The 27,358-nt window shown below is 38.1% G+C and overlaps 1 long non-coding RNA gene across 1 annotated transcript in view; it reads right to left on the reverse strand.

Annotated features, from left to right (window-relative positions):
• LOC148186585 (uncharacterized) overlaps positions 1 to 23,292 on the reverse strand; it is a 71,172-nt gene extending 47,880 nt beyond the window's left edge. The window contains exons 1-3 of the long non-coding RNA XR_015779440.1: positions 23,236 to 23,292; positions 15,485 to 15,565; positions 9,877 to 9,964 (exon numbers count right to left, since the gene is read on the reverse strand). This is a non-coding gene — a long non-coding RNA (uncharacterized LOC148186585). The remainder of the gene's footprint in view (positions 1 to 9,876; positions 9,965 to 15,484; positions 15,566 to 23,235) is intronic.
• Between the last annotated feature and the right edge of the window lie 4,066 nt (positions 23,293 to 27,358).

Genomic DNA, 27,358 nt, shown 5'->3' on the forward strand with positions numbered 1-27,358 from the left:
AAGTAATCACAACACTAAGATATTTGTGTTGATATTTGTATTTGTGTTGTTTTTTGTGTAATGTTACAGTGCAGCAGTGTGATCACACAAAAAGCGCTTTCACGGTCTCATGTTGTGATGCAGTTCATTTAATTTCCACTGGGTGTCTGCACCTTGCAGGCTCACAAAACGACATGTCTGTGACAACTTATCACATCTGTTAAAAGAATTTGTCATACCTGCTAACAGGGTCAACAACACTTGTTCACTAAGATAAAAGTTTCAATCCCTTCCTTGCTCAGAGGTGCTCTTAGTGTTTTCCTAAATCACTCCTAATCTTTGGCTCCTTGCTAGAAATGTTTAGGCTAAGTTCGGAGCTCTCTGAGAGTGGTAGAGTTCTCAGAATGTTTGTGATACGACCCCAGTACTTCCTGCTTGTTCCTGGATGAGATCAAAATTTAAGTGCCCAAGACCATACATAAGCCAGTATGGGCAAATGTGAACTTGAGTTTTGTGTTTTTAAATATGATGATAATGAAGAAAACAGAAGTTTACTTTAAAAAACAAAGAATAAAATGTTCAGTGAGTATTTATTAATCATTTTCAATGTTTACAAGTGTACAAACATGATTAAGTCTTGTTTGTGGTTTGAGAACGGCACTTATGTCTGCTGCCCTTATATTGGTTTACTGGGGAGTTTTCATGTGCTAATTGCAATAAATTGTCTGCTAATTGTGCAGCACATCATCCAATTTATGATCAAAAGTAATTCATCGACACACTCAAGTGGGTAGGAATAGACCTGGCCGTCAATACTTTGTGCAAGAACAAATATGAGAGAAAATAAGAAAACATTCATGCAGGAGGCTTATTGTCTTACTGTATCAGGCATCCATAACTTTTAGAATCACTGGGACATACAATAATATAGTGTGTAAAAATCTTCTACAGTATCTACATTATCCTTGGTATTTGCCTTTTGCCTACAGTGAGAAGATTCAACTCCCTGACATTTTTCACTCACACCCAAAGGGAGCTGCACAAAGAGTTTTCTTTATGAAGTGGAGACATCCAGCACTGGCACCTTTGAGAATTTCAGCAAGTTGCTAATTTAAGAAGTTTGTTCCCTGAAAAATATAAGATGATAAGAGCACAACGTTTATCTGAGGCCTGTACCACAAAGCTGGATTTAGGGTTATTGAGGTAACTCAAAAGTTTAATTCAAGTAGGGCTGAGTGTTGGTACTTGATACCTTTAAGGTATCAACCATAATAAACCAGTACCAAATAGTATCAAAATGTTTCCGGTCAATACCTAATTCAAATCCTTTTTGCATAGGGGTGTGATCCTGATTGTCCCAACTCACTGCCAGATCAGCACACTGTAATAAATCCAACACCAAGCCAATAAACCCTCCATAAAAACTCACACAAACACAGAATTGGTTCAACTCTGTTGTTTAACTCATTAGTAACTATTCCAAAACATTTGCCATTTAATGTTAACAGTTTGCCCATCACTGTGTGTGCAGCAAAACAAAGTATCACAAGTGTGCCCACTGCAGAGCTCACACTCCTGCAGCAGTAGCTGCAACTCAGCTGCAATACAGTCTGTGGTGTGGTAAGGTCATGTGTGGGATGAGAGACCAAGTTGCCACCAAAAGATAGAAAGTATAGCCATACTACATGCCACCCTATTCACATTGATGGTATCAAGTCAAGTCAAGCCAATTTCTTTTATCAGAAATCATAATTTGCCTCAGAGGGTTTTACAGCACACAACATCCCTTTGTCCTCAGACCCTCACATTGACTTAAGAAAAATTCCCCCCAAAAAACCCTATAACAGGGAATAAAAATCAATTGAAGCTCTCTGTTTGTATCAGTATCGGTACTGTTATTGGTACTGGTATCTCAATTTCTTTAACAATACCCAATACTGATTCCAGTGGTGGTTCACTTCGTACCGGCTACACTGCTTTGGTAACCTATGCCACATGTAACTGGCTCCAGAGTAAGTTACATATGTGTGACTGATCCATTCTTTTGGAATTGGAGCTCAATGCACAGATCATTAAAGGGTGCCTTAGAGGGCAAGGGTTTTCAGAGACAGACAAACCCCTTTGGCTTTCCTTTACAATTTTTTTTTATGATAGATACAGATTCTCTTATCCGTGCCAGCTTTTTGAGCCGTATGTTGCCAGTATAGCACTTAGGAATTATGCGATTTCAGCCCCAGAGACTCTATGCATAGCCTTGTGTTGCTTTGAATTATGCTTTTATAGGCTATTTTTCATTTTCTCCCTCCTCCATTTGACACTTCTGGAGTTGCAGCTGAAAGATTTAGGCTTAAATTGTCACAAAAGCCATAAGAATACATCTAAGCAACACATTATTTTGATGGAATACACAAATGTAATTACATTCAGATCAATTCATGCCCTTTTGATGGGCAGGGTATCATTAGCTTATTAATTAACACATTCACACTGTGGTGATTTCTTGCCAGCTGTCCTTTCTGCATTTGGCAACTGCAAGTGTGCTGCTTTTAGCCTGGATTATGTGTTAAAACTCTTTGCATTTGTCTTATAGTTTGCTCTTTCTTTGTAAAATATGCCGATCTGTCGCCAGTAGACTTGTCTGTGTTTGCAACTTGGTTAAATGCTGCAAACTAGGGGTGTAAATCATCAATTTTGTCATGGTATGATAAAATTGATAACATATGCCCATTTTACACAATCTGTTACAGAAGAAGCTGCCACCCCTGTCTGTTTTGCTTTTGGCCATAAAAGATAAAAACATCACATAAATAATGTTATTAAGTGTAACCGGTTACATGCAGTAAAGTTTACTTTAAACTGAAAGCACTAACACAGATCAAACAGCACATGAGAAAAGTTAACCTTCTGGAAAGATTTTCCCTCAGGAAAGAAAGAAATGTTTTCATTATATCACAAATTTAGTTCTTTTTCCTAAAACTTTCTGGCTTAAAGTCCTGAAGGCAAACTTCCCCCAACAGCCATTGAACATAGATAAACCACAAAACCATTGAACAAAAGTATAAAGTTTGCCTTAAAAATAACTATCAGGGTTCACAGATAAAACTGCTGTTTTTTGGTAGTCACACAATATTAGCTTAAGCACACTGCATTAATCAGACTAGCAGCTAGCAGAGTTTAGCTTACCAATTAACACATATTATTTATACTTTTTCTTAGGCCCGATTCAAATAGCACGCGGAAGCAGTGTGTGAAGGCCACCTGGCTGAATTGCAGGTGTTTCACACTCGTGGTGTGTACATTGACAGCGTTGTGGCTGCGACGCTTCTGCAAGGCTGCCTGCTGCTATGACTACGCTATTTCCACATTTGTAAGAACAAATTCCACTCGTTCGTGCAAGGTCCTGCAATGTAAACAATCACCATCATCTTTCTCTTAGCAGCTCATCATCATATACCTGCTGCTGTTTGACACTGACACAGAATTTCAGAATAAAGGCATGTCCTTAAGATGATGACATGTAGTTTACAACTGGCATCAATCACATTGCATCGTTGATCACAGATCGATGGGTCAGTACACCCCTGAAACCGCCTGTTTTATGTGAACACACTCATGGCTAGATTGGAAAAACCTGGGTTGACTCACTGAGTTGATAACTGCTGTCATGTGGCTGCTTAGCATGCTTGAGTTTTTTAGGCTTTAGCCTCTTTCCCATTGGATAAAAAAAACCTATGAACACAGAATAACATCTGTATTTACTGGTAAAAGTTGTAATTGCATTCATTTTCAGGTCAAGTGACTCTGCAGTAGTCAGTTTATCTGTATCAGTTCCAATCAGCAGGGATGGAAATACTACACCAGGGTCAAAGCGCAAATTTTTGCGCTTTTTCTGGCACAATTCAACTATTCGCCCCCACATAGACAACTGTCTCCATCTAAGCAGTTCTCAAATACCATTCAAAATTAGTCTGCACCAAGTGTGAAAGGCAGACTGAATTAGTAAGCAATATAAAAAAGAAGTAACCTCTGTGACATTTTTACTGGGCTGCATGCTACTGTTTAATAATCTGTTTTATGGCACATCAATGACACCTAATGTGTCACATCGGTTAAAAAAACCCTGAAAAGCACAGTTTTCTACATGACCCTGGTCGACTGGTTAGGGGAAAGGAGTCTGTTGTCTATTTCAGCTGCTTTTTGCTTGTTTGAAAAACCTGCATATACAGTATGTGTTAATTGCGGTGGAAAAACGGTATTAATCAAGACAGATCATTAAAATAAAGATTTCCTGGAAATGTAGAACTTTCTTCTTAGTACAGACCCCTTTAAAAATGTTTTTAAGGGCTGTGTGGCTTTTTGTTTATGTGTATTTTTAGAGACAACAGATTAGAGGCACAGCGTGAGTAGAAGCGAGTAGACACTTCATTTCTTCAAAGGCCATGAGCCCAACTGGAGGCTGAAGTTAAGCTGGCTCTTCTGTTTTCAGCACAAATGCAGGAAAAAATTACACGCACATGTACATACAGTAACACAGCAGTCTATAACGCTGAGCAAAGCTTTGGAGTGTTGAGCAGACACTCTGAGAAGCCCACACTATATATTTACACACTAACACGCGCACACACAAACACGCGCACACACACAGAGTATGGTCACGCGCACACAAGGACACACGGACACACCAATTTGTAGTGACAAACTGCAGTCGGACTTCTGTTCACCTTTTCACATCTGAAGATGCCATCCATTAGAGCGGGGCTGTCAAGGCATGCTGGGAAACTCTCTCTCACTCCCATACACACACGCTGTCTTGTCGGTGGCTTTTAGTTCTGTGAGCATCAGTAAGCTGCATTCTGACAGCAGCCTAAAGCCAATTCAAAGACTCCCTGCTAACAAATTACACTTTACGATACTGTGCTGCATTTATAGCAGAGAGAGAGACATTACATTATAGAGAGACAGAAATTGGGATAAAACATACAATCATGCCAAAAACTGCAGTTCTTCTAATGGCCACTTAAGGCTGGCTCCAAATCACAGTCAATCCCCATGGACTCCCACGTGAAAATGCCCAACTTTACAGCAAAAATAAACATATTTACAGCCTAGTTAGAAAAACAAACAAACAAACAAAAAAAATGTTTTGGTCTCTTTAGCCAATTTCAACATTCATGACAACTGTACAGGTTGTCAAACAGTTATTAATGCTTAAAGTTAGCCTATGACTTATACTGTGTTCACACAATGAGGAACACAGCAACAGGCTACAATTCATTTTCAATGGAAGCTGCTGACCAGCTTTGTGAAGCCACAAACTGACGAAACAAAAGCTAAGCTGGCCTCAACTTTTTCAGTGCTGCGATGACACACTGAAGCATCAACCAATCATATGCTATTTTTTTAGCTGTGGTACTCTGTGTGATAGCTTAGTTAGCTGATGCTATGCTAGCCTCCTGTAAATTGTGGTGCACATAGGGATGCAATGGGGCGGTGAAATGAGCTGTTAAAATGAGGCTCATAAACACAGATATTTTTTGACCAAATACAAATTTTAGATGACGTTCAGATGATATGTTTTTTGGCAAGTAGTAGACACAAAACCCATGACGATGTAACTTTCTTAACAAGTGTATGAGCAACACTTCAACAGTGACTCGGTGATAATCTGGGAACTCGTCGCCCATTACCTAACCAACAACCTAACAAGGGCATAACCCCAGATTCACACAGTATAGATGCTGCTGTAGTTGTTGCTATTTCAGTGTATTTTCAGCTCAGATGAGAGTTAATTGTAACATTTTGGTTGCTTAAAAAGGTGTTGCTCAGTGTTTGGCTGTATTAAAAGATCCTTTACCAGTTTTTACGGTAAGAACATTTTGTTTTAATGGTTTTAACCCTTTTTCTGCAAGCAAAATATTCATCAGCATTATCGCAGTTAATCATAGCTGTAAAAGCACTTGCTAATAAAGCTAGCAGCTAGTATTAGTGTTAACTTTACCCTCACATCCAAATATGATCATTTCTGGATCCAAAAAACCAGGATGGTGACAGTTAAAATGCCAAACTCAATGCTTAAGAAAAGGAGTCCACAAACCAATGGACATTATCACCTCAAACGTTTTGACTTGTTACAGTAGGTAAACAAAACAGGTTTATTTAATATCATCACTGATAGCTGCATGCCATCTATGGGATATATGCAGGCTCAGTGGAATAGCTTACTGGCACAGTTGATGACACTGAGCCACTGTTAATATTATTAGTTTCACCTGTGCTTTCCCTACTATGACAAGTCATAATGTGTGCTGTGAAAAAGGTTCATGGGTGTCATCACGGTGGCTACATCCATTACTATGTGCCTGAAGATAACAGTACCATGAGCAAATGCCTTTAGTTAGATTTGCTTGTCTGCAAGGAGAGCTAATCCCCCGACAAAACAAAGAAGACTATCAACCACAGATATTAGTAAAGTATACCATAAGAGCAGGATTGGAATAGGGTTTTTATAGAGGCTGTCTTGTTTACCTGCATGAATACCATTGGACATTACTGGTGAACTGGTATCTGAGCAGCTGATGAATGAGCCACCCATAGTGAAACCTGATGTAACTAATGAAAGTGTGGCTTCAGTGCTCTGCCTGAACTAACAAAATGCTCCAGTATTGTGTCTTTAATGTTTTTTTTATGTCTGTTACATTTATTATTCTACCTGAACACATTTCTCACATATACTAGATTTATAATGTTACTGTCAAAATCTAAACTGAACTTTGTGTTATTCCTATAGATGTTTAATCATATTTTATTTTTTGGTTTGTTACTTGTGTCTAGTGACATAAAAAAATGTGCTCTAAATTGTGAAATAAAAATGAATCTTTATTTTGTGCTGTCACACGGGACAACTTAATTAATAAATGCAGGTGCTGTGTGACAGACAGAGATAATTAGATGAGTGTGCATGTAAATGGTGAATTGACTGCACCACTCAATGCCCTTTCACACTGCATGTCACATTCACCCATTCACACACACATTCACACACTGGTGGCCAAGGCTACCGTACATGTTGGCACCTGCTACTCAGTAAGCATTCACACACACTCACACTCAGATGGCACAGCATTGGGAGCAATTGGGGGTTCAGTATCTTGCCCAAGGATACTTCAACATGTTGCCTGGAGGTGCCAGGGATCAAACTGCTGACCTTCCAATTAGAGAACAACCCACTCTACCTCTGAGCCACAGCTGCCCAAAAAGTTTTTCCTTCCTACAGGAGTTTCAGAATTTTTTATCCAGAGTTATGGATTATGCAAAGTTTGTATAATGTTATGATAAAGTCAGAAAATGCAATGAATGGCCTGCAATATATTTACTGTTTCTGCTATAAGATAACATTATGACTCATGTTTGGTTACAGACAGTAAACATTGACTCAGTAGCGGGTCAGCTGTTCTCTTGTATCCGCATTGTTTTTTTTCCTTCTTTGCATTGACAAATCCAACTTTCTCACAGCAGACATGTAACTCGTCTTAGCAGCAAAGCAAAGATGTAGATAATGACTCTAACAATGGTTCATCTGGAGCAAGCTGGGCCCTGACAGTGGAAACTAAATGGAACCTGTGATGACACATCACACTGTGATGTTGGCCGTTACAAAAGTCAAAAGTAGTATGAGTCCAACAATCATTTTGAGATAATTTTGAAAATTCAATGTTGTCATGCCAATTTAAAGGGATTGTTCAGATTTTTTCAAGCAGAGCTGTATAAGGTACTTATCTATAGACTGGTCTTCAGTTTGGAGAAGCACACTGGAGTCCATCTAGGAAGCTAAGCAATCTGCTGCTACTGCAGAAGGGTCAGCAACAATACATATTAAAGCCACTTAAAAAATGTCCCACCTTTAAAAATCAATATCAGTTTCCGTGTATTCTTTATTAAGGGTATTTTCACCGCTTTACCTTAAGGCCAGACAGTGATTTCCAAAGGGAAAATTAAGTCATTGTATGGCTCACTTCTGGGGGTGGTTGATATGTCGAATATACTCAATGTATCGCTGCTCGTTCCACGAGATACATAAAATGACTATATAACTGGCATCTATCACAGCGTTTTTTGTTGGTTTTTTTTGTTTTGTTTTTTTAAAGATAATTTTTTGGGCATTTTTGCCATTATTAGATAGGGAAGAAGACTGATAGCATGAAAGGGGGAGAGAGAGGGGATGACATGCACCAAAGGGCCGTGAGCTGGAATCGAACCCCATCGTGGCAGGGAGAATGCCCTCATATATGGAGCCTGCCTTTATCCACTGAGCCACCATACGCCCTGACTGTCACATCGTTTTCAAAAGCCACCAGCATTTTGGTTCTCTTGCTCTCCTCTATTATTGCCTCCCACAGACACACACCCAGAGCAGGGCTTTTGTAGAGCTCCAGACCACAACTATTTACTCACATTTTAAAAACACAGTGCACTACTGCGATTTGAAAATACTTATATATATATATATATATATATATATATATGAATTGGAGAGCTGTTACTTTGTTTCCAGCTTACAGAGAATAGATCATCAAGTTTAAAAGCCCTGTGGTAACAGTCTAACTAAATGAGTGGTAGTGGCAGTAGTGTGAGCAGGTGAGGCATGTGTTTGTATTTGCAGAGCTCTGAATGCAACTATTCAATCACATTTTTCGACCTCGAACACCAGTGCAACTTGCAAATATGAGTAATATATGAACTGGAGAGCTGTTAGTTTGTTACCCGCTCACAGTGAATAAATCCTCACAGTTAAAATACTGTGATATCTATTTGCTAATGCTAACATCCAACTATTGACCGGAAGCCTTAAGTCCACAGCAAAAACATCAACATTTCCAGCCTGAGACAAGCAAGGTCTTTCAAAAAAAAGTACCATGGCTTTGATTTATTCAATTATAACAAAAATTTTAAAATGTTCATTAAAAAATGTACTTTAACTCCCTTATAACCGTATTTTATTAAACATTATTATAACAGTAGTGTATTTTACTCTATTATATGACAGTATCTACTTAATTTAATTTTATTATAACTGCAGTTCATTCAATAATTTTGTATTCTAGTAGTTAGCATTAGTTTAAAGGACATTTAAGAATACCGAGATATATATTGTGTATTGCAATATAGCCTTCAAATACTGTGATTATTTAAAAGCCATATTGCCCAGCCCTACTCTCTTCAAAGCAAGACTCCATTGAGAAAAACAGTGATTTAACATTGCTGAACACAATAGCTGCTGGTCTACCACTGCCTCAAACAGCTAGTTTTTGTTATTGTGTGACTTTGATGTTTAAAGCTGTCAGTTTAGACCCACCAAAGTTACACAACAACTTAAACAAAACTGACAGAGGCAGAAGTATGTATGTATGTGTATGTATGTATGTATGTAGGTGATACAGTGACTATGAATAAACTCAAACTGAAAGTTTTTGAAGAGGAAGTAGTCATGAATTAGCTGGTGATTTGTGTTTATGATATTTATTTGTACTATTAATATTTGGTGTTATAGTTTTATAGTGTTTCATATTGTGTCAACTCATGCTTGTGCAGTATTTTATGTAGTTGTTGAGTCTTATGTAATTTTTTAAAGGCCCATCTAGGGATGGGATTTGCAAATTAGCTTAGGCTATTAATGCTGTGGTATGGCATCAGTTTTATGTTTTAACATGAAATTAAAAAAAAATAAACCCATACTACCCCAGAAAATCAAAATATCCTAACTGTCCTTTTAATTGATATCTGTGAATTTTTAAGACATGTTTATCACAGCTGGTGTGAGCAGTGAACATACGACCCACAGATTGATACACTTTAGGAAACTATTACCAAAGTGAAAGCATACTGAATACAAAGACTTACAGGCAGGTACAGGAATCCAGGAGGCCGGCAGTCCCATCAGATCCAGAGGGCCAAGCAGGAAGTCCAAAGTCCAAAAGATCAGGCAGAGCTTCAAAACAGGAAAAGAACAAATTTCAGATTCTAGAAGCATGAAACAAAGGAAAGAAGCACACAGCAACTGAGATGATCCTGCAGGGAGGGAGAAGTACTGGTCCTCCTGCAGGGCTGATAATGGAAAATGGAAACAGGTGAGCAGAGAGGGTCAGGTGACTCAGACTGGAGGGAAAGGTGCTGCTGCAGTGAAGAATGAGAGGTGAAAACAGAGCTGCGTTCAATCCAGACAAAAGGATGCAAAACATTTATTAAAACAGAAACAGTGGTGAGTCAAACATTCTGCAGTGTTACACAGGCACACGGTCTTTTAATATGGAGGGGTTTAACCCTATTAAAGCTGGAATGAAATCACTTTTCGTGTGCTGCTTTAAGATCTTTTTCACCAGTTTTTTAAACCTTTGAACCTGAGCAAATTAGTACGATTTTATTCAAAAACTTGGGGATAAGGGCAATGAGCAACTTGGTAATTACCAGAAATTGCAAGAAATTAGTAGATTTAGATTTTTTTTTTAAACTGGGGAAAATTAGGGGAAAGGGAAAAAAGCTGGGGAAAATCTATATTTATAATATAAATCTATTATATTTATAATTATCAGCATTACATATTGTTCCAGGTCAATTCCTTGTCTTTTTTTTCTTAAACCTTTATTTGTACAAATTTTCAGGTATGTTTCTTGCACTTTTCACTAATTGCTTGGGTCATTTCTTGTTTTGTTGCTCATTGCATTCTTCCCATGTTTTTGAAAGAAATCAAGCCAATTTGCCTCAGTTTCTTAGTATGAACAATATCATTCTTACATATTTTTGCATTACCAGCACAAGTTTGAAATAAAAGTAAAAACCTTGCAGCTAGTAAAGATCTACTACAATTTGGTTTGTATACACATCACTGCTGATCGGGTATCACCTCTGATGCATCCACCAAACAAGAGAAAATAGGCCTCACAGCCCGTAAAACACTCTTTTAAGCAAACGTCGTTCAACCTGTAATCTGTAGCAAAACGCTGCACAGTGTTTTCAGATTGAATGTGGTTGAGGGAGTCGGGTGACTGTAGCAGGTGGAAAAGACTGAGGACATCTGGTGGATCGGTAGAGAGTGCCAAGAAGAGGGGAGGTAGAGATGTGGCTTGAGGAGGGGACAGAGAGACAGAATGTGACAACACAGGCACCATGACTCTAGGGATGGTAACAGCAGTCTGTTGTTCCATCATATATCAAATATCTCAACAGCATGCATTACTATGAGAGTTGTTACGATAAACTCATATCAATGGCAGAAGGAAATTTATTAACTTTGGAGGTTATCTGAATTTTTTATCTAGCATATCTATTTATTAATCTGTCATTTCCTGAAGCAGTCTGTAGGGAGTTTATATAAATATTTATAATATATCTTTATTCATATTGCATCCAGGAGTTAGACGTTCTCACAACAGACATTTTTTATGCTGGACTTACACCAAAAGACTTTTCAAGCAGTTTTGCTGCAGACAAATTTCCAATGCTGAAATAAAATTCTGACAGATTTAATCAGATTGTAAATAAAAATGGACGACACGTCTCCACTTCCTCCCGCTGTACAAAAATGAAGCCAAAATATCCACTGCACTCTTTGTACTGGTGACATCACTTGGAGCCAGAGTCTGCCCCATAGCTATCTCTGGTATCAAGTTCACGCCCATACACCCTTCCGACAAATTGCATTCAGCGCCATTGATTGTGAGCACATCCACTGACTCACACAGCTGCCAATCATCATGTCAAACCCTTTTTCAAACCCAAAACTGATTGAAACCAAACGTGAGGCCAGTGAATCCTCATTCTCGATGCATCTTGATGCATCTTCTTGATGCATCTCAATGTATCACATCCTCAGTTTTCTTTATTACTGCACATGGCTACTTTTTCATCAATTAATACAAGTAGTCAGATAAATCTGAACTCTCTTTTTCTTTATACAGTGCAAAAACAAAACAAAAAAATCCTTCTGCAGTGATTTATATAAGGTTTTCAATTAAAAAATCTTACAGTCTATATTATAAAAAGCTGTATATTTTCGATAGCAGTATCTGTGTGACCCACCTCAGTACATAAACATTACAAAAACAAAACCGTCTGATTCTGCCCAGAAGCCGGCAGACCATGGGTAGTTTAAGTGCCCGCTGTGATGCGAGATTCAACGTATGAGCGGAGCACTTTATCTGAATTGTGAATTTCCCGACTTGAGCTGCAACTACCATGTTAGATGCGCTGTCAGTCACCAGCAATACATCTTTATCTGTTAGCTGCCATTCTTCCACGACATTTAACAGTAGAAAACAGCTAATGTGGTTCTTCAAATTGGTTGTATTAAATTTTTGTGCGGCAGATTTTACACACAGAATGCATCTTTTCTAATTCCTGCTTCCTAGTAAATTCATAAAATCCGAAATGTGCCCAGATGTCCGCTTTCAAAATATTGGGTGTGTTTTTTTTTATCACTGGCTGCTTTTCTGTGCCTCCCTCTGCCATATCTCTCAACATTTAAAAGTAAAGACAGCCTAACGTTTCCCACAATTCAATGCAAGGGAGTGACGTTGCTGCGTAACTGCGTGAGCGACGTAACTGTAACTTAACAACTTTATTGTCCGAGGCTGTAATTTTGTGTCGGCTGTTATTCCGATTAAGTTCTGTCACTGTATCAATGCCGAAGCGATGCATCTTAGAATCGAGAAATTTCCACACCTCTACCAATCACATCAGAGAAACAAACTTTTGAACAAACACCCCTGTTTGTTTTCCATGACCATGTAGTCTTTAATTGTGTAGCAGGCACTTTCCACAACAACAAAGTGGGGGTGCATCAAAAAACATGAGGCCTAACAATGACTTAATTTTACTTATGTGTGCCAGGAAGTAGTTATCACAGACAACAAGGGCTCTGACACTGGAACACATAAGCAGAATTAAGCCACAGTTCATGTCATTAGCTTTACCTGTGCTTGATAACGTGCACAATATGTCGGCCTAATTAGATATAAGTGGATAGAGATAATGATTAAACCCCTGAATCGTGAATTTCAAGAAACACATTGAGTTTTTTATGTATGTATTGATTAATCTATAATAGCCTAAGTAAGCACTGGAGCAGTGTGTAACAGCGGGCCTGTCACACTCAGGCTCGCACAGTACAAGCCAGTAAATTGATGGCTTGCTAAAGGCAGTGTGGGTGAGTCTGAGACAGGCAATGCTGCTTTTCCAATAATGCTTTTTCCACCACAATCTCTGTCGGGACACACAGCAACACACGCACGCACACACGTATAAGCTGACTACACAGTATATGTACACACACTGATTTATACATACCAACACACTCACAGCACATACACATGCATACTATAGCATAAAAAATACATTCTCATGTTTATGGAATGCATTATATTTTTATGTTTTACACGACTTCAGACTGTCATGACTGTTTACTGTTACAGCTTAATAGATTTTTTTTAACTAAGCTGTCTAACATCCCGAGACAATCCATGCAGGGACAAAGATCATCATCTCCCCAGGTGGTATGTGTGAGTGTGTGTGTTTCAGTGTGTACCACACACACCGCACAGCCGAGTAAAACTTCTTCCAGATTGTTGTTCCTTCTATTATACGGTGTCAGAATATTTTCTCTTTTTCCAAAGAAAAGCTTTTCCTCTTCTCAGCAGAGCTAATCCGTCTCCCCCAACAAACAACTCGCACTTTGACGATCAATCTTGGCACTGAAAGCCTGAGTCATACAGCTCCAGAGCTTTCCATTCAAACTCTGTGGTCTTAATATCCACCCAAGAGAATATGACCAGACTGGTAAGGTTATTAAGATATGAACCATTAGCCGGTAATGTGTTGGGAAATGGCTCATGACCTCCACCTTAGTATTTAACATTTAAATGTACTGCATGACTCATGACAGCCATTTAGAGAAAGGAGAGAGGGTGCTGTGTTTGGGTGAATGAAAGAGTGAGAAAGAAAAGGGGAGGGGGAGGGGGAGGGAGAGAGAGAGAGAGACAGCAGCAGCAGAATGACTTGTTAAATTACAGGTCAGACAGAGGTGAGATTGGAGTTTCTCAGGTGAAATAAGGTTAATGTTATTTGGAGCTGATGCAAATTCATCGATTCATCAAGCTGCTACATCGGGCACAAGTGATCCAAAATAGAGCTGCTGTGGCTCCCTGTTTAATATGTGAAAACTGCTTGGAAAAGAAAATAAATGTACTTTTTTTTTTAATATGGTAGATATGAAATGTCATTTTAAACTTGATTGGCTGCAATCATCCGTTTGCATCATCTGTAATCGGTTAAAAATATATTCCAGCATGTACATATTGAAATGACATGATTTACTTTACATTGGAGGTGGGGAAATCTAGGCGTAGCTAAAATAAATGGGATTATTATAATAAAAATGACAGTTACAACACATTTCACTTTACCATGAGTGCACAGAGTGACGTTTTCACTAGTGGTTACCCATTTCAGCCAAATTGCCAGAAAAAAAAATCTTGGAATGTAACATTTAGATACAGACACATTACATCTGCATGTTATTATGACGATTTTACATTGAAATTTGACGTTTTACCAACACTCTGGTTAACCTATGGTTAGGTCATGACACAAATACCACTTTGTTATGGTTAGGAAAGATCACTTTTTGACTTACTTTGCCCCCAGTTTTGGGGCACAATCCCCACTGGAAAGGAAGCAATGTCTGAGTAAAAAGCAATTACTTTTTGTCGCACAATCCCTGCTTAAAACACAGCAATAGGTGGCTAAAAAAAGCATGTTCTGGGGCTAAAAAAAGGCTCTGTAAATACAGTAAACAGGTGCCTAAAAAACACCCAAAAAGCTGTTTAATATTTGAACAAAAAATGTGCTGTTGAAAACCATTCAAATTGCAAGTTTTGATCCCACAGCCATCCCTGCAAAAAACACGCTTTATATTATTTCTGGGTGTCCTTGTCTTAGAATTTGACGTTTGTACTATTTTTTTTTATTACTATTTTCCACCTGATGATGGCATTTTTTTTTTTTTTTTTTGCATATTTGGCATATGTAGAAAATTAATGCTATCACATCACAATCACATCAATGTTGCTGCAAATCATTAGTATATCCCAGACTGTGATCTCACCCCCCAAAAAAAAAATCTACTTTGCACGTAAAATATATAACCTTTTTCTCATCTAAAAACACAGTGGCATTATAAAAAACCTGGAATTTAAAGTGTAAAAAACCAGTATATTAATGAATATTTGATATTTATGATTAAGACTGATGGTGGTGGGGGAAAAAAAGTAATTAAATAATTAATTTCTAATATTTTTTAAAGCTTGACTTTGAAAAGCGCATTTTGTGCACAGAGCAATATGAGTGTGTGTAATATTAAAGCTAGCCCAAAGGGTTAATGCAATGTTACATACTTAGCCTAAAGTTAAGGAGGTTAGGCTTAGGCAAGTAAACAAGAAACATGGGGATGACGTACCATAAATTGACTCAAAGTTCACATGGTTCCAGACGTAACAGGCCCAGGACGTGAAGCTCGAAGAAGGATAATAGCGTTGTCCTGTAAAGAACAGAGAAATAATGAAGCAGCACACAGGTAGTGCGTTTCCTTCTCTCACTTCTGCAGCACCGTTCATTTTTACACATATGTCCTCCATATTTGTACATTTTCTATTTCACATATTTCCCATAAACTCAACACATAATAACTTTGTTTCTGGAGTCAAAACACTCTCCACAGTCCATGTTTCTGTTATATCCACATTGCATGTAAGTAAATACAGTATTCCCACACATTTTCATGGACAAAATTCCAAAACTTTTCCATGACTTTTTGAGAACCCATAATATATGTATTTTTCTTGCTCTACTTGCCAGTAATTGTAATTTCAGTTAGCTTTCGCAGAGAGGGACATGGAACACAAGGAGAAAATGTAGAAATGTATGTAACAAAAGGTTTTCACACATCATCACATATTAGAGCTATATTACATTGACAGCCACAGAAAATAAAATTGCCATTAGGTTACATTACCTGGACAGTTATCTATGAAAGAGTACTGTAACAATTTTATTACGCACAACAAAATTCCATGACTTTTACAAAACTTTCAATGATTTTTACTAATCCCATGACTTTTACAGGCCTGGAAAATGTGATTTTGAAATTCCATGATTCTTCCAGAACCTTTTATCTCCTGATATCTTTGGTGTACAGCTTTTAGCTTTAATTACTGCATTATATATGCAAGGACAACATTGTTACATCATGAATGCATGATAAAATGTTCTGAAAAAATGAGCTTTGCAAATGTTTCATGAGGACAGAAATGCATTCGACACATTCTTTAAGCCTCGAGGATACACATAATGAGTTTTGGTAAGATATACTGAATGTAAACAGAAACTTTGTTTACAAGAAAACTCTGCAGCGCTCCTTCATAGCAAAACTCCAAACTTATTTTGAGATGTAAATGTCCAGACAATTGCTTTCCTCGCTGACTTTCATGATTAATAACATTTTGATGATAAAGATTAAAACAAAAAGACTACAACAATACAACAAGATTTTTTCATTCATATTTTTCCCTGTTTATTTCACCCGGAGCCTGCGCACGCTATTTTCACCTGTACCTGCAGAGTCATATACATATTCTTTTCCTGTATCAAGGATGTTTTTTTTTAAGGAACCAGACCTGGTGTGGGCTTGTCTACATTTATCTTATTATCAACATATCACAAGGACAGGGAAAAACGTGAGCATCCAAAGCTTGACATAGATACAGTCGATATTTATGTCAAAGTCCACAAAGCGTCACATCAAAAAAAAAAAAGAAAAAAAGAATGAAAAGCACATAAAATGCACATATTTCTTAAGGGTTACGTGCCACAATATATCACAACACAAGTATTTCCAGAGGACACTTAATAGTGATGCACACAGATGGACGCAATTGTTTGGATGCAGTGTGTGACTTACCTGACTTTAGTTAGCTTTCTGTCACTAGTGTTGTTAAATGAGCTAATGTAAGTGTTTTTACTGCAGTCAAGCCAGCCTCCACGCTAAAAAAAGACCACCACCTTGTTTGGTGGTTTGTGTACATGACAGGCATTATGGTAAGAGCCAGTAAGAGCTGACCTCAAAATAAACACTCTGTTTCAGTTAATCATATTCAGTCAATAAGTCAGTCATTCAGTCAGTTTGTCATATAGAAATGATTAAATAATGATTAAATAAATATGTACATGAATTAAATTTCAATTTTTGATCACATGTGAAGTGTAATATGGTATTAATGCTAACTGCTGCTGAATGAAAAACAAGAGAAAAATCCTTCTAAAAATGATTAAAGTTACTGTTAAGACAGAGTGACAGGATGTTTATAACAGATGACACTGAATGTAATGAATAAAAAGGCCTAACAAAAGAGAAAAAAATTATGAGAAAATATGCTTACTGTTAAATAAAATGACAAGAAATGTTTATAACAGAAGAAAGAATGATAATTATTAAACTATATTATTTATTTATTTATTATTATTATTATTAAAATAAGTAAAAATATGATAAGAAGCTTATGTTTGATTTTTGATAATTGCCATCATAATGTACATGTAATTTTTAAAAAAAATTGCAGCAGTGGGTCCCCACGAACGGCAAATGGGATTTTAGGGTCCTTGGCATGGCAAAGTTTGGGAACCCCTCACATATAACATACATAAAAAATTAAATTATACATAAAAATAAAAATAAATTGAAAGTAGCTATCAAGCTCTTGAAGCATTAAAATGCAACCCATCTTCTCTGCAGCTTTCATGTTGTTCCCACTTTACCACCTCAAAGCTCATGAACAAAACAAAGCCAGAAGAACAACTTCCGACTCAAAAACTACGACCTTCCAACATCACATGAATGCAGCATATGACACAGTGTTCACCGCCCTGCTGCTTATTAGCACGTCTTAGTCATCAATTAAAAACAGTCCCTCAGAACTGCAGAATTTCTTAATGTATGAGCAACATTTGAAAACTTCAGTGACCAGCTGTCTTCGGATTTTACTGTATTTAAAGATGAATATTTTCAGTATGAAGTAGGAACGGGCTCCAGGCTGAATGTGACAAACAGGATATCTGAAGCTTTATCCTATTTTTTTCTTCGGCTTTATGAATAATGTTATCACTACTTGATTGGCCAAATTGTATTATCCAGTGATTTTTTTTGCCTATTCCTTCTTGTATTTATCTGATTATAATTTAAGATTATTTCAAAAATGTTTCTCTGTAAAGGCACTTAGTTTGTTTTAATTGTATGCTGTAAATAAATGACCCTAACTTCAGTCGACAGCGTTAATGAGATTTAAAGTTTATTACAGCCTGTTTGTACGGAGATGAAGAACGCCCAGAGCTGAGATCTATCCTGATTTGTGCTGTTAAACACCCACTCTGCCTGCGCTGCACAGCTATAAATTGTGTAAAAGATGGTAAACAGATTCATTTATTCTGATCCACAGTTTACAGCAGGAATATGTCATGACTGAAATCTTCCTTAAACTAAAGTCTATCAGTCCATTTTATCTGGAAGTGGACTCAATGGCAAAAAAAAACCCTGCACATGCGGCACACTTTAAATGAAGCCTGCAGCTTTTAATTGCTCCTCTGTGCCTCATACGCTTGATGGCTAAAATGATGGTGAAAAAGACGAAAACCTTTTGGTCCATAAAGCCTGACGTACACAAGCTGATATATTCTGGGATGGCTGCCAAAGAGATATTGATGAAGTAAGCAAGTATGACCTATGTTACCTTGGAAATCTAGCCAAACTGACCCAGTTTTCACAGACGTACACATTAATATCCTGAGATGCAAAATGATAAAGGTCTGAGCGAGAGGGCTGTCGACATATTTCACTGTAATTATTCTCTGAAAATCCCTTATAATTAAGTTGATGTAATTAAAGTGTCCACTGTGCCTTCAGCTCTTGTTCTTTTTTCACAGCTTGATCATCATTTAGCGCTTCAGACAGCACAGATGTGAGCTCGATATCCAAACACGCGCTGAAAAGCAAACACGGCGAGAGACAGAAACCAGGTGAGTGACTGAAGAAAGACGAGGCTGAGGGCTCCTCTGATATGAGCTGCATAACTCTGCACGTTAAAAGAAAAGACTACACATCATCAGGTCTGTGATGTTCATGTTGTGATGTAGTCACTGTTTTGTTGTAAACACTTTTCCAAAAATCTGTCACGTTTACAGTTGGGAAATAATTAGACTGAAGCTCTCTGATTTGGTTGATGCTTCTGATCACTGAAAAATTGGGTGATATCAAACTCCAGTAGAGACTCTCTCGTATTGACCATATGGCAGTAGCTTATGTAGACTTTATTTAGTCCCATGAAGACTGATGAGAACGTCTATTGACGAGAGAGGTAGGGGTGGCAGGGTCAGTTGGGACAGAGGGAAAGCGCCTTTTAAGCTTCTCGTAAGCAGCCAAGCCTTTCACCATGCTTATGCTCAGCCACTCCAAACTCGTCACACGGTGTTGCGCTGTCAGGACCTGACCTATGATGTTTTAGGTATCCTTCTGCGGCAGCTGTTTACGCTCCAGGATGCCGTTACAGTGATGTCAACAAATGCACGTGGTTGGATGACTTCATGGTGGGATGACGCTCCCCATTACTGCAATGTCACAGCACAGTCCTTATGTTTACTCAACAGTGTGAAATGTCACGACGGTTGGGAATAGGTAACAAAGTCACAGATGGTTAGTTTTAGGCAAAAGAGGCAAACAAACAGTAGACAAAATTAGGAAAAAGGCTTTTCCTAATTAGATAATTCAAGTAACTTGTTCTATAGCTCATGTTCACTATGCTTTGAGTCATGTTTAGCCAGAGATTTAGACAGCTAAAATTAATACAATGTCTCCACTGAACTTGCTTTAAGTTAAAGCTCATGGTTGCTGTTTTAAGGTTTGTTGATCCTATTAAGAGATTTAAACTGCTGAGCTGAATTAAAATGGCATGTTAAAGTGTGTATGAGCTTCTTATAGGTCCCAAGTTCATCCACTGATCATTTTGTCAGAATGTGCAGCTTAACTATTTGAATATTTCAAAAGCATATTTTTTTTTTTTTTGCAAAAGAAAACACATTCAGAAGCAAAGAAAAAGGCATGTAGCTTATTTTGACAAAATAAAAGACTTAAACTGCATAAATTGTTTGAGAAACGGCCAAAGTGGTGCATAAAAATTCTCCAGAATGCAAGGAATTATGTTTGATGCTCAAAATTACATAATTTGGATCCTTGCTTCTTGTACATTTAACCAAAAGAGTGCCTTTCAGGTTTGGGTTGAACTTTGAAAACCTCATGATACATTGTTAGCAGATATTATTTTTATGTTCAAGGAGTCTGTAAGTCATGGAAGGCTCATTCTGTGTTAAAACAAAAGTGACCTAACCTACCCCACTTTTCCCCATTCATGAATAAATCAAACAATTAAGAAATGTTTGCTGCGTCTGCTGCAAAGAAACATTTCAACTGCGTTTCCCTTTTATTTCTCCCCCCGTTTTTTTTTTTACAGTGTTACTTGTACACATTTTCATTATAAGACCAAAGCATTCAATCAGTTCATGTCTTTCCAAACATCAAAACCAATTCCAACTTTTATCCATAATTGCCTTCTTTCACTGTGTAAACCAAACAATTTCCATGACAGCAGTAATTATGGTTTTAAATCAGTAATTGGTTAAATCTAACTGCAACACTTAAACCTTTAGATATGTGTAATTACAATCTATGGTACACCCAAACCTAGATCATTCTCATTCTGAACTGTACCTGCTTTGAAAGACTAGAGTTTTACTTTCATGTTTCCTGCTCAGTTTTCTCAGGGAGATAATTATTCACAGGCTGTCAGATAGCGGAGAGGTTTACCCAAACAAGGGAGGAAAGTTTGGTGACGATTCTGAACACTCTGTGAGTCTCTTCCTCAAATCCTCTTACAAAGTTGAGCCTCAATCTGTTTGTTTTAGCAGCTGGCAGCAGCTTCTGATACCAGAGGTGTGCTGAAAGACGTTCCTAAATACCCTCGACTGAAAGACACAACTGTAGACAGAATTCAGACTTTTTTACTGTAGCTGCATTCTCACATTCAGTTCACTCTGCAGCACACACTCTGTGTCCTCTGTCTTTGCAACAACACACCACCACTATTTAACCCTTACAGACTGTTTGGTGCATTTTACATGCTTTTCATTCTTTCTTTTTTTTTTTATCAGTTTGGCTGTGTTCATGCATATGGCATACATTTTGGCAAGATAGTGCATTTTTGTTTAATCTTGGAGTTTCCAGCTCAGCTCCTACAATAAGTCTAAAATACACCGTGGAAACAATATTGTAACATTCAGACTGTTAAGTGCAAAAAATGCTCCACTGAAACCCATTCAAACTGCAATTTTTTATCCCACAGCCATCAAAGCATAAAAACATGCAATGTTTTATTTCTGGGTATCATTCTAGACTTTTGTCTTGGAATTTGTAATTTTTTGTAATTTTTCTCTCTCAGTCTTCCACCTGATGACATCATTTTTACCATATTTGGCATACGGAGAAAATCTGTGTCATTTCCACTAGATTCACAATCACTGACATATCCCTGCGATAATAAATAATAAATCTACTCTGCATGCATACTGAAAATAATTCAGTTTTTGTATTTTTTTCCCCATCTAAAAACATAGTGGCATAAAGACAAAAACCTGGCATTTAAAGGGTTGAAATTCTAAAAAAAAAAAAAAAAAAAGAATAAAAGTTTGATATTTATGATTAGGATTGATGCTGATTTAAAAAAAAATAACTCAATGAAAGTAGGAAATCATATTTATGTATAATATTTCTTAAAGCTTGATTTTGAAAAGGGCATTTTGGGCACAGAGTTATGTGAGTGTGTGTATAATATTAAAGCGGGCCCTTAGGCTTATATTCCAATAAATTCCCCAAACACTGGTCCCTGTGCTGAAAAAGAAAACATGAGCTATCTGAACAAGAATCTGTACAGACACAGTAGCTGAGTAGCACCAGTGTCCCGGCCGGAAGAGCTGTCCCGACAGATTTTAGAGCCAGTAGAACTGCTGAGACTGCAGCTGCTGCTCCATCAATAAAAACAACCCTTCTATACGCCGAATACAATACCATCACAAAATTACACCTCTATACACACACACACACACACACACACACAAACACACACACACACAAACACACACACACACACACACACACACAACAAAGCTAGGATGAGCCTAGAGAGAATAAGTCATTAATTTTATGATAAAATTATTCCTTTTCGATGAAAACTTGTGCTATCCAAGATGATCTATGACTTTAGTCAAGGCGACTGTGTGCTGCGAGCTGTTTTTCATAGATTGTTGTAAACAGTGTGAGCATGTGATTTCAGAGACAAAGCTGCAGTATTATAGACAGTAGCAGCTGTGACAAACATTAGTGCTTTCATATTCTTTTGATCAAAAAAGCATTTGACACTTAAATCGCCAAAACAACAGAGGAGTGCTGATTTATCTCTTCATCAGGACCACCATGTCTCAGATCTGCTGAGGAGGCCTAAATAATCTGACCGAAAGGTAGAGTTAAAAAAAAAAACAAACACTGCAGCTGTACAAGTTAAGTGTCATCCAGGTAAAATGCAACATGTAAAAGTTGGTTAAGGATTAGTAGTAATGAGTAACTTTGAAAGAAATTACTCTAAATATTGGCAAGAAATTAGTTAAAATTAAAGGAAAATTACAAGGAAAAAACAAAAATATAATGAAAAGAAGAGCTAAAAACAGTTTTTTTTTCCAATAACACCCTTAAATGCATAATTATAATCACAAAAAAACCCTTTTCTGACATTTTTTTTCTTATTTTTTTTCATTCTTCATTTTCTAATAAATTGTCTCTCTCTTTTCTCTTTTGATTGCATTTTTTCTCGTACCTTTTACTAATTTATTGCCATTTGTGGGACATTTCTCACAAAGTTGCTCAGTCTTTTTTTTCCATGTTTTAAAAACAAGAGTTTCAGGTTCATATGATCGTCAAGGAACGCAACACACTCTCTCTCTCTCTCACACACACACACACACACACACACACACAAACACAAACACAAACACAAACTGTTGATCGAGGTTTCAAAGGGTTAAGGTTGTTGTGGTCAAATAAAGGTTGGGTAAACCTACCCGTCTCTCCAGAACTGCTCCTGAATCAGTTTCTCTCTCGTCCTCCCTTTCCCTAAAAAAATAAATAGGGCAGCTGAAAACAATCTGACCATGCATGATGAACTTCTTTACCTTGCATGGTGTCGATAACAGTACTTGTGAATTTACAACACAATGCTGTAACACTCTATAATGCAATGTTAAAGCAGCAGCTAGATAAAGTCACAGTCAAAACCTATGTTACAAAAAAACAAACGAACAAAAGAAATCCAAGTTGAAGAAATCCCCAGAGCTTTTTCTGCTTTGTTTGTTTGCCTCTTTTTTTTATATTTCCTTATTACTTAGTTTAAAAATCCTGGAGGACAGCAGTGTCTATATTACTTATGTAAATGCACTAATTATCTGCGTTCTGCATTTGTATCTTTACCAGTAACTTGTATGTTTGTGTATATTTACAATGATTTGTGGAAACTGACCCCATTCCAAATGAAATGCTGTAAACTACGAAATCTCTCAGGCCAAGGTCAGTTCTCACAGAATGGACGAATTACAGTATACATTCCTTTGGGCCAGTTTAGAAGGACTGTACTCAAAGAAAATACTGGAGAACATGATTCTCTTATATTTTAAATGCGCTGATGGTATCAGATTGTATAAGAGGGGCTGCATTGTCATGGAATTGTAGTGACATCAAAATCTGCAGAGAAACAATGATTATTCTGACTTGCTAAGGGGCACGTGGAGTTCCACAGGGTTCAGCGCTGGGTCCAAAGTTGTTTTTATTGTACAGTAATGATATTTGTTAAGTGTGAAGAATGATAAAGTTTGTTTTGTTTGAAATTGATACAAATTTACTTTGTTCTGGTAAAGATTAGCAGCCTCTGGAGACAGTGGAGATGAAATTAAGAACTTTAAAATGTTGGATTAAAATGTTCTCATTCCAAACTCAAAAAATATTGCTGCTTTGTCAGTGCTTTTGGCTGAAGTGCATGACACCACAAAGCACCTTTTACATGTGCATGAAACGCTGACGGACAGCGCCAGGTTAGACTGCACCCGGACAGAACCAGCGTTGTTATTATACACTGACGGGCGGCCTGATGGCTCGTGCCGTGTCCATATGATACATGCAGGGGTGGCGTCACTTGAAAACATGGCCAGACGGAACCTGTTGCATGTAAATTAAATGTGACAGGACGGCATCACATTGAAACACTGGCAGTAGGTATGTAACATAAGCAGCATGAGGGTGCTTATACAGCAGGCGGGAGGGGTGGTGGATGGTCCCCACAAACAATGGACTGTTATGCGGGAGTGCAGTGATTGCTATCTGTTGAATGTGATGTTTTTTATCTACTATCTTTATCTATCTATCTGATAATGAGCGGTTGTGCTCCAAACATCCCATTTGTGCATTAAATAAGTGATAACTAGAACCTGGCAGTGTGTGAACCATTTTTTGCCCTTTTACTTTTCACTCATGTTTGGTTCAGCACCTGCCCCAAGTTTGGATTGGAATTGTGTGCATACTTTTGCTTCTGTTTTGTATCTACACCTTACTATGCGCCTCCCTCCCCTAATTCTAGCCATCTGTGCCAGCATGTGCATTGTCTCAACATAACCTCTTGCAGCATCATCCCACCATGTGCATTTGTTGACATAATGGTAGCAGCATCCCAGAGCATGAAGAGCAGACACAAAAAACACCAAGTAAAAAAGTTGTTGAATACCAAGCAGGAACTACATAGAGTCTGTGTTTAAATTCTACTTGAACATCAAATAAAACACAGTTAGTCCACAATATTAGACCAATAACTCTGTAGCTTCACATTGCCTGATGTTTATCTCAACATACTGTAGTTTCTGCATCTTAAATCTTACTTGACATCCAGCACCATTCACCATCTATTAACACTGAGCAATACACTGCACAGGACTGCAGAAAGTACAAGCAAATTAAGAGGTTTATCCTACAAAACTTTACAGTATCCCTCAGAGACAGAAACAGTCCATCGCTTCACTGTTCCTGGTTTTTACTGTAGCTTAATACGCTCGGTAATGATGAAGCATCTAAAATGTGTTCCTTCAGGCATGACTGGGAGTAATGGGCCCTCCAGTCACTACTGTTTATCTTCCTGGACAGTTGATGGCCCTCCAATGTGTCATTACGCTAACTAGGCATAGCCTGGCTGTGTGTGTGTGTGTGTGTGTGTGTGTGTGTGTGAAAGAAAGAGTGAGACAGAGCATCTGTATGAGTGTGTGCAGATCTTTGCACCTTGACATAGAGATAAAACCACTGTTGAATTCACAAACAGCGCAACTATGATTTACTTGCATCCTAAATCCCGTGCGTACACAAACACACACACACACACACACACACACACACACGTGCACACACTCACACACACAAACACACATATTGCATATGCAATGACAGACAAATAGTACATGGCTACTCATTAGGATCATAACATGCCCATGTCAGATGCACATGCATTTTCTCACACACACACACACACACACACACACACACACACACACACACACACACACACACACACAGATAATGGCACTGGGATTGGTCGCAATAGACTGATGGCTGCAAGCCAAGCTGTTTTACATTCCACAGGGTGTGTGTGTGTGTGTGCTGGAGTGTATCCACCTGTTACAGATCGGGTGTTTCCAGCACCCTGAGACTGGTGACAGGCCAGTGATAAACAACCACACACACACACACACACACACACACACACACACACACACACACACACACACACACACACACAGACACACACACAGACGCACACACACAAACACAAGTGGAATATACACACACATACAGATGCAGCGCATGCACATACAGAGTACTGGGACACACAGCTACACACACAGAGGGACAGTCACTTAGTGACACACACATTGAAAAACATATGCATACATGTAATCAAACAGACACCCTGCACACAGAGTGAGTGATCACCCTTTTAGTCCTCCATCTCCATCATCTCAGGCAGCAGAGGAAACCTGGGGAGGGGCGGAGGGGGGAAGGGGGGTCAGAGAGGCTTGCGAGGCCAGACAGGAAAGTGACAAGCCCAACCATGTGGATACTCTCAACCACACTCTGCCATCTTAGCACTCCTCTCACTTCACCGATTCCATCTCCTTTACATTTTCTGACTGAAGCCTTAGTGAGTACAAGCTGTCTTTAAAGTGGTAATCCATGATTTTCTTTCTCCCTTTTGGCTCCATCTGAGTTGCTAAGTGCTCATTACTGGGGTGTTTCTGCGCTGCACTTCCCAGAGAACATCCGTCAATCACACAGTGAGATCAGTTTGTGTTGGTGAAGTTTGGGTTTCTGTAGGCGGTGCTGTTTTCTTTGCCTCCTCAGTCACTGTGGCTGTCACCGCTCTTGTTAACGACCAACAGTAACGCTTTGTCTACTACTTCCAAACAAAACTGAAACAGAAAACATATCTTAAAAAAGACAAACCTTATGCTGGGGTTAAGAACAGTTAGAAAAGTGGGAGTTTTCAGGAAGTCATATCAATCGGAAATAACTATTTTGTTGAAAGTGTTGCACTAACACTTACAATCAGTACTTCCAGCTCAAGTGAGCGGCAAAGCATTATGCAGTAACTAGCAGTGCAGCCATTGTGTAGCTTCAATCTGTCTTCCATCTAAGTTCTGAGCCAAGAGCTTGGGTTGAAGGAATTTTTCACCCTTAAATAGTATTTTTATCTGTCAAATACTCCCTCCACTGCCAGGAACTCCAGAAGAAAAAAGTTTGTATGCACATTTTCAAACAGAAAATAGCTCCCATGACAGGTGATAAACAACAACATGCAAATGTGTTTAAAGTCTTGTGAAAAGTCTCTAAAATCTTTTCAACTAGGCCACTTTTTGTTTTTACACAACTTAGTTTGCACTAATGGTTCTAATGCATTAAATACAAGAATACATTCAATCATGACAAAATAACTGTGGAAATCATTTTAAATGAATTTAACTGTGCTGTATATCTTAGTGGCTGTTTACACAGCATGGTCTCCCATGTCTTCATATTACATGCTAGGTGTGAAAAAAACATCACAGTTAGGCTCTACATTCATAAGGGAAGCAAACATCGGGCTGCCTGGTGAAA

This window comes from Plectropomus leopardus, chromosome 17, assembly GCF_026936395.1.
Source record: "Plectropomus leopardus strain MGB_pleo_1.0 chromosome 17, ASM2693639v1, whole genome shotgun sequence".
Taxonomy (NCBI): domain Eukaryota; kingdom Metazoa; phylum Chordata; class Actinopteri; order Perciformes; family Serranidae; genus Plectropomus; species Plectropomus leopardus.